Below are 12,166 nucleotides of genomic sequence, written 5' to 3' on the forward strand. Positions count from 1 at the left end.
CACATATGGAAGGCCAAAAGGTTCAAATCGTCTTAACACTTGTAATTATCATTTTTCACTTGCTTTTTATTTTCGTTTTTTCCTGTGAAGTGCATTGTGTTACATTCATGTCTGAAATGTGCTATATAAATAAAGTCTGATTTGATTTATTACTCTGTTACAGAATAAATGGGCTTTGGAATGACCTAGGTTCTTTTCCCACTGCAGCTTCCTCAACAGTTTATTCATTCCTTTGTAAAAAAACAATATTTTCATCCAGGCTTTGTGTCTTGGAAAGGGTAGTGACTATTAATACAGTACATTGATCTAACAATCAGATGGGGTGTTGGACAGTAGGTACTTAGTCAAAACACCACCATCTAGTGGATTCTGTTTGTTTTAGAGGGTCATTAGAATTAGTTGGAAATCACTATTCAAGATGAAAGCTAAAGAAACATTGTTTTATAAAATAATGAATAAATGATGGAAGGGATTTATTTTCACATGGACTCATAGCTTGTTACTTTAGAGGCAAAATTGTTGATGTATGAAAATTAAAAAAGATCAACTGTATTCGTCACATTGAGCTCTAGAATGGCATTTGTTTGTCATCAAAGGGAGTCTGTGTAGTGCAGTCAGTCAGTCAGTTTTTCTTTTCTGATATCAATGACAACAGAATTTGGTTTTATTGCTTACAGTAAAAAAACAAACACCCTGAGTTAACATAATAAAAATTGCATAAAAAACCCAATAAGAGACAAATATGGATTACACAATGATTGAAGATACAGTATGCATCCCATGGCCAAGATGTGGGCCATGGCCCAGAGGGCCAAATTCCACACATTTTCCTACTTTGTTGTGGCAAAGTCTAATGACAATTTTCCTTAAGGTCCATGTCTGTGGGTTACGTTTTGGTATGATAACCACTTATAGGAGGTAGCTAAATGGCATTGGTTATTTGGACCAACAGCATTGAGGATATGCAATGTAATTTTGTATTATCAGGGAACAATCTTTGCAAAATAAGGCACTTGATATGTTATTAACTTGAGGTATGAAATAATGTATAAAAGAATTGGAATGTTTATGACATCTCCATGGGTCCACTTTCGGGGGCCAAAGGTCATACTGTATGCATTTTAGGGTATATTGATGAGACAGATTTGACAGCTCTGGGATGTGCTTTATTATCACATTGTACCCTAGATGATAACTACACCAAACTTCCCACAGAACAAGGGGCCCCATTGGAAAAGTTTCATTGAGTCATCATAGATTTAATGTAAAATCAGTCACAACAGCCTGTTTTCAAGTTGGCCGCCATTTATTTAAATGTGGAGGAACTGAATAGATTTTTCAGGGCATAAATTAATAACCTCTTAAGGACCTCTTTTTAAAATGTTCACCTAAAATGACATACCCAAATCTAACTGCCTGTAGCCCAGGACCTGATGCAAGGATATGCATATTCTTGATACCATTTGAAAGGAAACACATTGAAGTTTGTGGAAATGTGAAATTAATGTAGGAGAATATAACACATTAGATCTGGTAAAAGATAATGCAAAGAAAAAACATGCATTTTTTTGTTCCATCTTTTAAATGCAAGAGAAAGGCCATTATGTCACTTAGGAGTCTAATTGCAATATATATTTTGACCACTAGATGGCAGCAGTGTATGCACAAAGTTTTAGACTAATTCAATGAACCATTGCATTTCTGTTCAAAATGTTGTATCAATACTAGTGAAGTGTGCCTAATTGGTTTATTAATAAATTTTCAAGTTCATAACTATGCACTCTGCTCAAACAATATCATGGTATTCTTCCACTGTAATAGCTACTGTAAATTGGACAGTACCGTTAGATTAACAAGAATTTAAGCTTTCTGCCCATATCAGATATGTGTATGGCCTGGGAAATGTTCTTGTTACTTACAACCTCATGCTAATCACATTAGCTCAACCATCCCGCTGGGGACCCACTGATATAAATATTTGGTGTAATAGGACTAATAAAGACTGAAAGTGTTACTGTGAGGAAAATGCTACAAACTGTCCCAGTATATGTATTTAGTAAATTATTACCAGGGCATCTGCTAAATTACTCAAATGTAAATGTAATAATGGTAGAAATATGACAAAGATGGGCTTATAAGTTTTCTTCTAGGAGATAATATCAGTCATTTAATATGACCTTTATCAATTATGAAGCCTTTGTGCTTTATGTGCATAAATGCTTTTTAAAAAATCACAAAATGTGACGTTAGCTGACAAAGATTATCTCATACAACAAAACATATAACATTTAATAAGCCTGCATTTACCAAATAAGTCATTTTAGGCAATAATACAGAAAAACGACAAAAAAACAATATATTACCCTATAGGCTGTCGAACGAACCATGTTAATACCTACAAAAATACGCCATACTATTTCTCTCTATAGCTGGAACAGGAAGCTGGCTGGAAAAAGTAGCGCCCCCTGGGTTGCCCCAGCCCGTGCAGGGAGCTGGCTGAATGTAGTGGTGTCCCCTGGTGGCCCTCACTGGGCCCTCTCCCCCTTCCCCTTGGGACAAGGAGCTGGCTGGATGAAGTGGCTACAGGCGGGGGTCAGACCCCCCAATCTCTGGAGGGAGACTCTAGGCAGACAAGCGTTATAATCACCTATAAATGCACACTGAATAGGTTTAATGAACGCATGTAATGCACAATGAGCAGCTGTAATGAACGCTTTATACACACTGCACAGGTGTAATGAACGCGTGTAAAAATGACCATAACAAGCGTTCTAATCACCTGTAAATGTACAAAAAATGACATTTGACACTTGAAAAAAGCAAGTGAAAAATTATAACTACAAGTGTTCCGGGTAACACAATTTGAACCTTTTGGCCTTCCATACACACAACATTCTATAATATAACTGTTATTTGACGTCTCAAATTAAACGTTTATTTAACGTTCAAATAGTGTTATTTGACGTGTATCTTTTTTGACACGCAAAGACCCAAACGGCGTTCCATAGGCTCCACATACAGTAGCTGGTGTTTGGCAGTTTGAGCTGTCAAATCCGTGAGCAGCTGCTCTGCAGTCATTTTCAGGAAGCCACTGTTTGAATGTTAAATGACGAGACAGAGGCACTGATGCGAGTAACCAGTCTTGTTCAGTACATGACAACGCATCCGGGTATCTCAAGCACCCCGGTAAAACACAAGAGTTGCAGTAATGAACATTTACCAACAGATGGCATCACTGTGCCATCTTACACCCATAACATCTTCCATTTAATAAAATAGGACAGGAGGTGTCAATTCACTAACAAAACAAACCTAGTAACAATTTCCAACATGAACAGTTTAGTACATTTTTTTTTCTCAGGTAACAACAACACCTTTTGATATTCTCTTCACTTTTATCTCTGTCAACAATCCCTGATGCCCGCAGACGCCCGCAGCGTGAAAAGACAGGGGGGTTGTCTGCGAGGACTGCGGGTTCCCGCACAGGCGTGTCACCTGAATGTCTAAGGGGAGAATTGATGGGCGAGGGAGCGGCCGACCTGTGATCCCCTGGCTCTTTGCCCAGTGCCTCAGGCCCCATGTGACTTGCTGGGGTTCTGTCTTTTGTCATGCGACCCCTTTGACCATCAGGGTTCTGAGTAGGTGCTGGCTCAGCAATCCGAAGGTCAACCCTGTTACGACGGTACAGTAATCCATTCACTTCGACCAATTAGGAGCGTGGTGCCACTTTCTGTACACAGGATCCGAGTCTCCAGAGGCCTGTCCGGTCCCCTGGTAGTGGCTTCATTCGCACCGTTTCACCCACCCTGAGCTCAGGTAAGTCTTTTGCTGATTTGTCGTGGATGAACTTGGAGACCTGTCTTCTGTGACATAGCTTCACCAGCACGTCTGTCACCACACATGGCTCCAGGAGAGTGCTGGCTACTGGCAGAGCTGCTTTTAAGCGCCGTGCCATGAGGCACTGTGCCGGGCTGCTGTCCATGCCTTCTGTCGGGGTATTGCGCCACTGCAGGATTGCTTTCCAGGCATCTTTGCCCTCTCGCAGAGCCTTTTTGCAGAGGTTCTTTGCAATTTTTACTGCGGACTCTGCCTTCCCATTAGCTTTTGGGTGTCGTGGTGATGAAGTGACGTGCTCGAATTCCCATCCTGCAGCAAATTTTCGGAACTCAACTCCGGAGAATTGGGGTCCATTGTCTGAAATTACCCTATCTGGCTGGCCATAGCGGGCAAACTGAGCCTTGCAGCGTGTGATCGTTGTCTCTGCTGAGAGGTCGGGGAGGAGGTCGATCTCCCAAAAGTCTGAGTAATGATCGACTACCAGCAGAAAGTCTTTGCCACTGTGCTGGAAGAGATCTAGACTTACTATCTTCCAGGGGCGCATCGGTAGCTCGTGGGACATCATTGTCTCTCTCTGTTGCTCAATGACATATTCATTGCAGATTGTGCATTTACTGACATAGTCTTTGATTTCACCCCGCATTCCTGGCCAATACAGTGTGTCTCGTGCTTGTCTGTAACAGGCCTCACCTCCTATGTGACTTGAGTGCACGCGTGCCAACATCTCAGGGCGCAGAGACTGGGGAATAACGACTCTCTGACTCTTGAATATTACTCCGTTTTGAACACTGAGCTCCTCTTTGACTGGCCAATATTCTCTGACGGCTAAAGCAGTTTCTTCCCTGCAGTCGGGCCAGCCCATCAGAATCACAGACCTCAATGCCTAGAGTTGCCCATCCCTGTCTGTGTGCTGTCTGATTTGTATAAGGCGCTGGTCCGTAACATTAAGGTAGTCAGCCTGGTTGATGTGTTCAACATCCACTTGCTCTGTTTGTAAGCTGCACACTGCATGTTGTTCATGCATGGAGCGTGTGTGAGTGCCTGATGCAGTAGCCCTGCTGAGCGTGTCACTCACATACATCTCTGGCCCTGGCTTATACACCACCTTGAGGTTGTAGTTTTGTAGGGCCAGTAGCATGCTCTGCAGTCGTTTTGGGGCATTCAGGAGAGGCTTGCTGAATATAGCAATAAGGGGCTTGTGATCTGTCTCTGCGGTAATATTGTCGAGCCCGTACAGGTAGTGGTGGAAGCGTTGGCATGCAAACACAATGCTGAGGCACTCCTTCTCTATCTGGGCATAGTTCTGCTCTGTTGGGGTGAGTGCCCTAGAGGCAAATGCCACAGGCTGGCCCTCCTGCATGAGGCAACAGCCAAGTCCATACTGGCTTGAGTCACTCTGAATCGTGACAGGTTTTGACACATTGTAGTATCGCAGTACAGGTGTCTGGGTGACCAGTTGTTTTATTTCCCTCACCGCTGCATCATGTTTTGGGAGCCAATGCCAGATGGTGTCCCTGTCCATGAGCTTCCTTAGTGGCTCACACACTTCAGAGAGCCGCGGTAGGAATTTGGCCAGGTAGGTGACGAATCCAACGAAGCGCTGCACTCCCTTCACGTCAGATGGGTGGGGCATTTCCAAGACAGCCTCCACTTTTTCCGGATCCGCCTTCAATCCGCTGGAGGACAAGATGTGCCCATGAAAGCGGACCTCTGGCACTTTAAACTGAAGCTTTTTTATGCTTAGCCTTAGCTTGACCTGTCTGCATCTGACCATCAGGGCCAGCAGCTTGGTGTCATGGTCACATTCTGCCTCCTCATCACTGTCCCCACAGCCCACTATGAGGATGTCATCTGCTATGGGTTCCACGCCACTGAGTCCCATCAACAGCTCATGCTGTTTCCGCTGATACACCTCTGGAGCCACTGAGACACCAAACGGAAGCTTCAACCACCTCTTCCTGCCCCAGGGTGTCCAAAAGGTGGTCATGTAGCTGCTGGGCTCGTCGAGCTTGCACTGCAGGAAGGCATCTCTGGCATCTCTGGCATCTCGAGCGTGAAGACTCTGGCCTTTGGGAGCTTGTAAAGAACATCCTCCAACGTGGTCATAATGTAATGTGAACGTCGCAGAGCCCGGTTGAGGTGTTTAGGATCAATGCATATCCGTAGCTTGTCTGGTTTCTTGATGATAACCATATTACTTATCCAGTCCGTAGGCTCGGTGACGGATATGATGTGGCCATCTGCTTCGTATTTGTCAAGCTGAGCCTTCGTAGCTGCTTTCATGGCCACTGGTACATTGCGGGGTGCACACTGGACAGGCTGGATTGCTGCGTCCAACTCAAAGTGGACTTCCCCAGGAACTGACTCGACCGGTGCGTTGAAGACATCATGGTACTTGCTTAGGAGTGTCTCCTTGCTCAGGGGCCCAGCCTGGACTTTGTCTATAATGTTAAGATCAGCTGGGATGGTGAAGTTAATAAGTCCAAGGCGCTCGCATGTAGAACCTGACAGTAATGGCTGTTGACTAGCCTCAACTATTTCAAACTCAAGGGTGTATTTCTGGCCACGTAAAACACACTCTGTCACAAACAGGCCTAAAGAGGTCATGAACTGGCCTGAATACAGTTTCAGCTTGGTGCTACTCTGTGTGAGTTTGTCTCTGGGCGGGACCCTCCTTTTGTCTTTAAGGCTCATAACGTTGCACGTGGCCCCTGAATCTAGCTGGCATTGCTGTGGTTTATTATTAAGTTGCAGAGTGACAAACCACTTTTGTCCTTTTGCCCTCACTGCCCCTATGCACTCGCTAGCATATACATCCTCTGTGCTGCCGTTCCCTTCATCTGTGTTTGTTTCCATGGAGTGCACTTTACCCTCCTTTCTCTTGCTTTTCATGCAGACCCTTGTGAAGTGATTAGCTGTACCACAGGATTTGCATATTTTTCCCTAGGCTGGGCAGTGTTCTTTTCCTCGTCCATGAGAAATGCCACAATATCGGCATGTATTGGGGTTGTCTACTGCAGAGTTGGCTGTAGTATTAGCATTAGCTGTGGCAAAGGGAAATTTCTTTACTGGCTGCCTGAATGTAGCATTGACATTGTCCATATGTTGCCTTTCTAGCTCCATGGACCTCATCCGTATATCAGTAAGCTCTGCTGCACGGCATGTCTCCACTGCCAAGGCCAGCGTCAGGTCACGTTCTCTCAGCAAACGTCTGCGGGTGCCCTCATCACTTATGCCAAGCACAATTGTATCTCTGATCAGTTCATCTCTTAAAGCACCATAGTCACATGTAGCTGCCTTTTCCCTTAACCTAGTGACAAAGCTGTCAATGTACTCCCCGTCCTCCTGTTTGCAACGACCGAAAACATAACGCTCGTAGATGACGTTCTTTGCTGGCGTAAAGTAATGTTCAAGAGCATCAATAATAACTATAGCGTTACCTTGCTGTGCTGCTGTTAGGTTCAGGTTGTGTTTGTATACGTGTCGGCATTCAGTTCCCATTATATTCCTTAAAGTGGCAGCCACTACCTCATCTTCCTTTTCCAGAAGTCCCGTTGCTAGCTCATAGTCCTCCCATTCACCTCTAAACGTATCCCAGTTCGTGCTCCAATCCCCGCTGAGCTTCATAACGGCGGGAGGGGGAATGTTCGCTGCCATGTCTAACCGGTGCTAACAACACTGAAGCTAACTAGCAAACTCACTCTAGCTTAAGGCCAATTCCGGGCGAAATTTTACACAAATAAGCATTTGTTTGTAAACGAGAGCAGGTGACTCTAATTTGCGGAAAGCCTGGTTAGTTATCCGACTCTGACACCATGTTTGAATGTTAAATGACGAGACAGAAGCATTGATGCGAGTAACCAGTCTTGTTCAGTACATGACAACGCATCCGGGTATCTCAAGCACCCCGGTAAAACACAAGAGTTGCAGTAATGAACATTTACCAACAGATGGCATCACTGTGCCATCTTACACCCATAACAGCCACGTCCTACTCGGGTTAGAAATTCAGAATGAGGAAAGTGTAGGCTATTTAAGTAATAATACATAACAGCCCATGTGTTATAACATTTTTATCATGGCTGTGATGTGGTCATAGCCGTAAGGCAAAGCCACGATAAAAATGTCATAACACATGGACTGGAGTATATTATTTATTTTATACAATAGGTTACCAGCATTAAAAAGTTAAATTCTTTCCCGAACCATCAATTTAACAAAATGTGATGCTACATTCACGAACATTGGAATTTCAGGCGTTCTCTGGTCATTAGTTTTGTTTATATAGACTGTCATGTAAAGCAAAACTAACCAAAACGCTGGTTGATAGTTTGTGAACTTTGCAGTTTGTAATGGCAATCAAAATAGCTATCCAACTACAACACAATCACTTCAGACTGAAGATGGAAAGACAGCAAACTGGCTGCATTTCATTTCATTTGACATGTTTTTCTATTGGCATTTCTTTGTATATCCATAAAAATGATGCTGATTTATGATTTCTGGCTGATAAAAGCTGCCTGTCTGTCTCCTGACACATTCATTACTATTGGACACAGTGGAAATCTCATTTCAATATTGCAACAACCTTGCACATTTTGGAGATAATGTCTATATGCTTTTTACCGTGGAGATCAAGTTTATAAATTGCATGGTTGGGCAGTGGATCTGTAAAAGTAGTAGTAGTCAATGGTCCCTCAAAATGTTTGGCACAGAGCAAATTTCAGGTCTGCTGAGCGCAAACTTGAACATTGTGAAAATTCTGTGCAACTTCCAACACGTGTTTACTGTGAACATTGAGGCTTTACCTGCTTTAAGTTACAGTTTTAACAGTGGACATGTAGGCTACAGTGGCTATTTGATCATAATGTAGGCCTACCATAGTGGCCTACCATCAAAAATAATGGAATGAATGCATCCCATAATATTTTAACATGGAAATAGCTGTCATTCAGCCTACAGTTGCAGCCAATGTGTGGTGTTCAATGTAAGCCTACATTCCATGAACCATGCATGGCTTAACATTAACCTGTTTATCCACTTGTCCTTCAGACAAGGAGGTAACTGAAAATGTTGTTGTGTTGTTTGATGCAAGAAACCACTCTACAAAATAAAATGCATTGTTATTCCCATACCATTATTACAGAGAATCAGACAAATTATACTACCCTCTGCCTATTGGCTACTTAGCTTATTCAAGCCTCTCTCAAAATACAACACTGCCCCTTGAAGACAAAAAAGCTCTTTACCTGATTCGCTTTTCAAAGATGTCTAGAAATGTATACGTTTTGTGCTCTTGCAGGAAGAAATCACTCCCCTATTGCTGTCTATAAATGATCTGTAACTGGGCTAATAGCTCACTGACTAGCAAATGACATGAACAAAGTGTGCACACATGGCTACATGCAGCTCTCGCTTTGATCGCAAAACAAGTGCATCTACTCACAACCGCTGGTGCTGTAAACACAGTCCATGTTGTAAGCACAGTCCAGTTCAAAGTAAATGGCACAGATCCATATAACATAGACAATGCAGATCCATATAATATAGACAATGCAGTAGGCCTATATGCAATGGTCTATTTGCATATAGGCCTACTACAGCTCTGATTGTTTATGTCACACCAGTCTGTGTAGAGTACGTGCTAAATAGTGCATGTCAATGCAATAGAATCCTACTCCGAAGCGATCTGCCTACAACAAAATCTCTTGCATAGTTTGTTTTGTTTCAGTATGCTGAAAGTGGATAATATTGTGTTGATTCAATCACAATTGCCCCATAGTAAAGGGAAATGTTTATAGTGTTAAAATGGAAAACTCTAGAACTGTGGTCACCAACATTTTCTGAGCCAAGATCACTTTGATTCAAAATGCAAGCCGAGATCTACCACTCAGATCTAGCACGTTTTTTTTTGTAAACCTATGCAACATTAACCAATTTAAAACAGTACTGAAAAGGAAAGTGGGATACCTAGTCAGTTGTACAACTGAATGCCTTCAACTGAAATGTGTCTTCTGTATTCCAGGTCGCAATTGTAAATGAGAACTTGTTCTCAATTTGACTACCTGGTTAAATAAAGGTGAAATAAAAAAATAAATACAAATTTAACCCAAACCCTCTAAATCAGAGAGGTGCGGGGGGCTACCTTAATCAACATCCACATCTTCGGCGCCCGGGGAAAAGTGAGCAGAAAGACAGATTTTACCTTGTCAGCTCGGGGATTCGATCCAGCAACTTTTCAGTTACTGGCCACACTTTTATATAATTAGCTTTTTATTTTACTGGGCTGATGGTGCCTGCATCTGATGGTCAGTCTCAGCGATGGGAGAGAGCAGCAGACTGAGGGTTTGCTTCTCAACATCCCTCCGCTCTCCCTTTACTCCACTGCCCTTACAAAAAAGATTGCAGTTTTGAAACTGCAGTAAAAGTGCATTAACTGCAGTCGACTGTGGTATTTTGGACGCAGTAGTTGAACTGCAGTTATACTGCACTCTAACTGCAGGTACACGGTACAGTTTCTGCAGTAAAAAAAATCTGTTATTTTGGATGTTAAACTGCATTTCTGACTGCAATATTTTTTCGTAAGGGTGACACTGGCGGAACTCGAGTCGCACAGCATTATTTCTGCCTCATGCACAAATTCATGTTGTTACTCCTATGAACAGAGAAAGTTAAATATTTCTCGATATTAAAAACGACCCAAGACGCTAATAATAACAATAACGCAAGCCTGTAGATACACTTTCCTACTCATTCATTACTGCTGCAGTGCTTGTTGTAGCTCTGAGTGGAAGTAGGAAGAACCCACATTTTATGATTTATAAAAGTGTTGAATAGAAAGTGTTGACAGTGCTGATTAAGATACATATATAAAAACAGCATCTCTTTGCTGTATTTGTTGACAGTCTCTCTCTAGTCATGGTTTTGAAATTTCACAGTATCAATTTTGCTGTAGCTTTCTTTTAAGTTACTGCTGACACGGTCATCTGAGCCATTCGATTGGCCAGCGGTAACCGTATAGTGCACTTACTTTGCTCTCTGGACCCGCTGGGAAGGTAGAGTTTGTACCTTCAGACACATACAATGGTTCAAAATGGCAACAATTCGCCTACCCGATGCGCAGCAGCTGAATTGGGTACACCTACCGACAACAGACCGAGAGGATTAAAAAAATAAGAGCACAAGGCTTTATGGTTGGGTTTTTTACAGAAATGTTTGTCAATCGACTAGGAATGCCTTGAATATCGACCAGTCAATCGTAATCAACCGATTGGTGACCACTGCTCTAGAAAGTTGAGTGAAGTGCAATCTTGTGCTTCTCTCTGTGGGCTGATATTTCTGTGCAGCAGTCATGGGGAGCTGCTTGGCAGTCTCCAGTCTACTGCAGGCACACGCACATGCATTGCTAGGTAAAGACATAAATGATTGCACTTTTTATTAATGCACTGGCCATGTGTTTGTTGTCTAGTATATCAAATTGAAAATCATTAAAGAAAATAATGAGGATTTGTATCAGCCTTATCGAGGTCTAGATTATAGATAAATCACATTCCAAAACTTTCCAAGACACTCGATCCTCCGTGGAATGAGTTTGACACGTGTTCTAATGCGAGTGGGGTGGGTGTGGCTTCGTGCTATGATCGCAAGAGCAGCTGCTCACCGATTTGAAGGATCCAACTCAGTTTCACCTCTGACACCGCAAAAACATCCACTATGCATGTGTCTGCTATCGCCGGTTAATACTTGATCTGATTCAATTTAGGCGTAAATCTCAACACATAGCCATCGCTTTTACATTGATTGCCTTGATAACATCAGTACAGCATAAGAGGGAGGGGGATCTAAATAGGGAGGAGCAGTTAGTCAGTCTACGTTAGCCATCAAGCTAACGAAGTTAGTCCCAGATGAGTTTTCCAATGGAGCCCTCTTTGTCTGGAGAAGTAAATGAACGGTTCCAACACTGTAGGAGCTGTATCTACTAAGTTTTGTTTCTGGACAAACTGGATCACTCAGAGTTCCAATGCAGCAATTGTTTCCTTGAGAGGATTATAGGCTTGAAGTGGCTTCCTTGATCACGCAGGTCGCCAGCCTACATAAGAAACTGCAGAGTGGAATGTTGACCTTTTCTACGGAGGTGGCTAGACGGGTTGGATGCATGTCCATCTTGTTGTTTGTCTTTATCTGACTGGCCAGTGTTGCCCGGAGTTCATGCGCCAGGGGAGCCATCTCCTGCCTCTCCTCCCCCATCTAATAGCAGAGTCGAAGAAAAACAGCCAGAGGAGCATGGCAATCAACGATGGTAGCATGTCACGAGCCGTGGAAGTCAAAG

This window comes from Oncorhynchus tshawytscha, linkage group LG03, assembly GCF_018296145.1.
Source record: "Oncorhynchus tshawytscha isolate Ot180627B linkage group LG03, Otsh_v2.0, whole genome shotgun sequence".
In the NCBI taxonomy this organism is placed as follows: domain Eukaryota; kingdom Metazoa; phylum Chordata; class Actinopteri; order Salmoniformes; family Salmonidae; genus Oncorhynchus; species Oncorhynchus tshawytscha.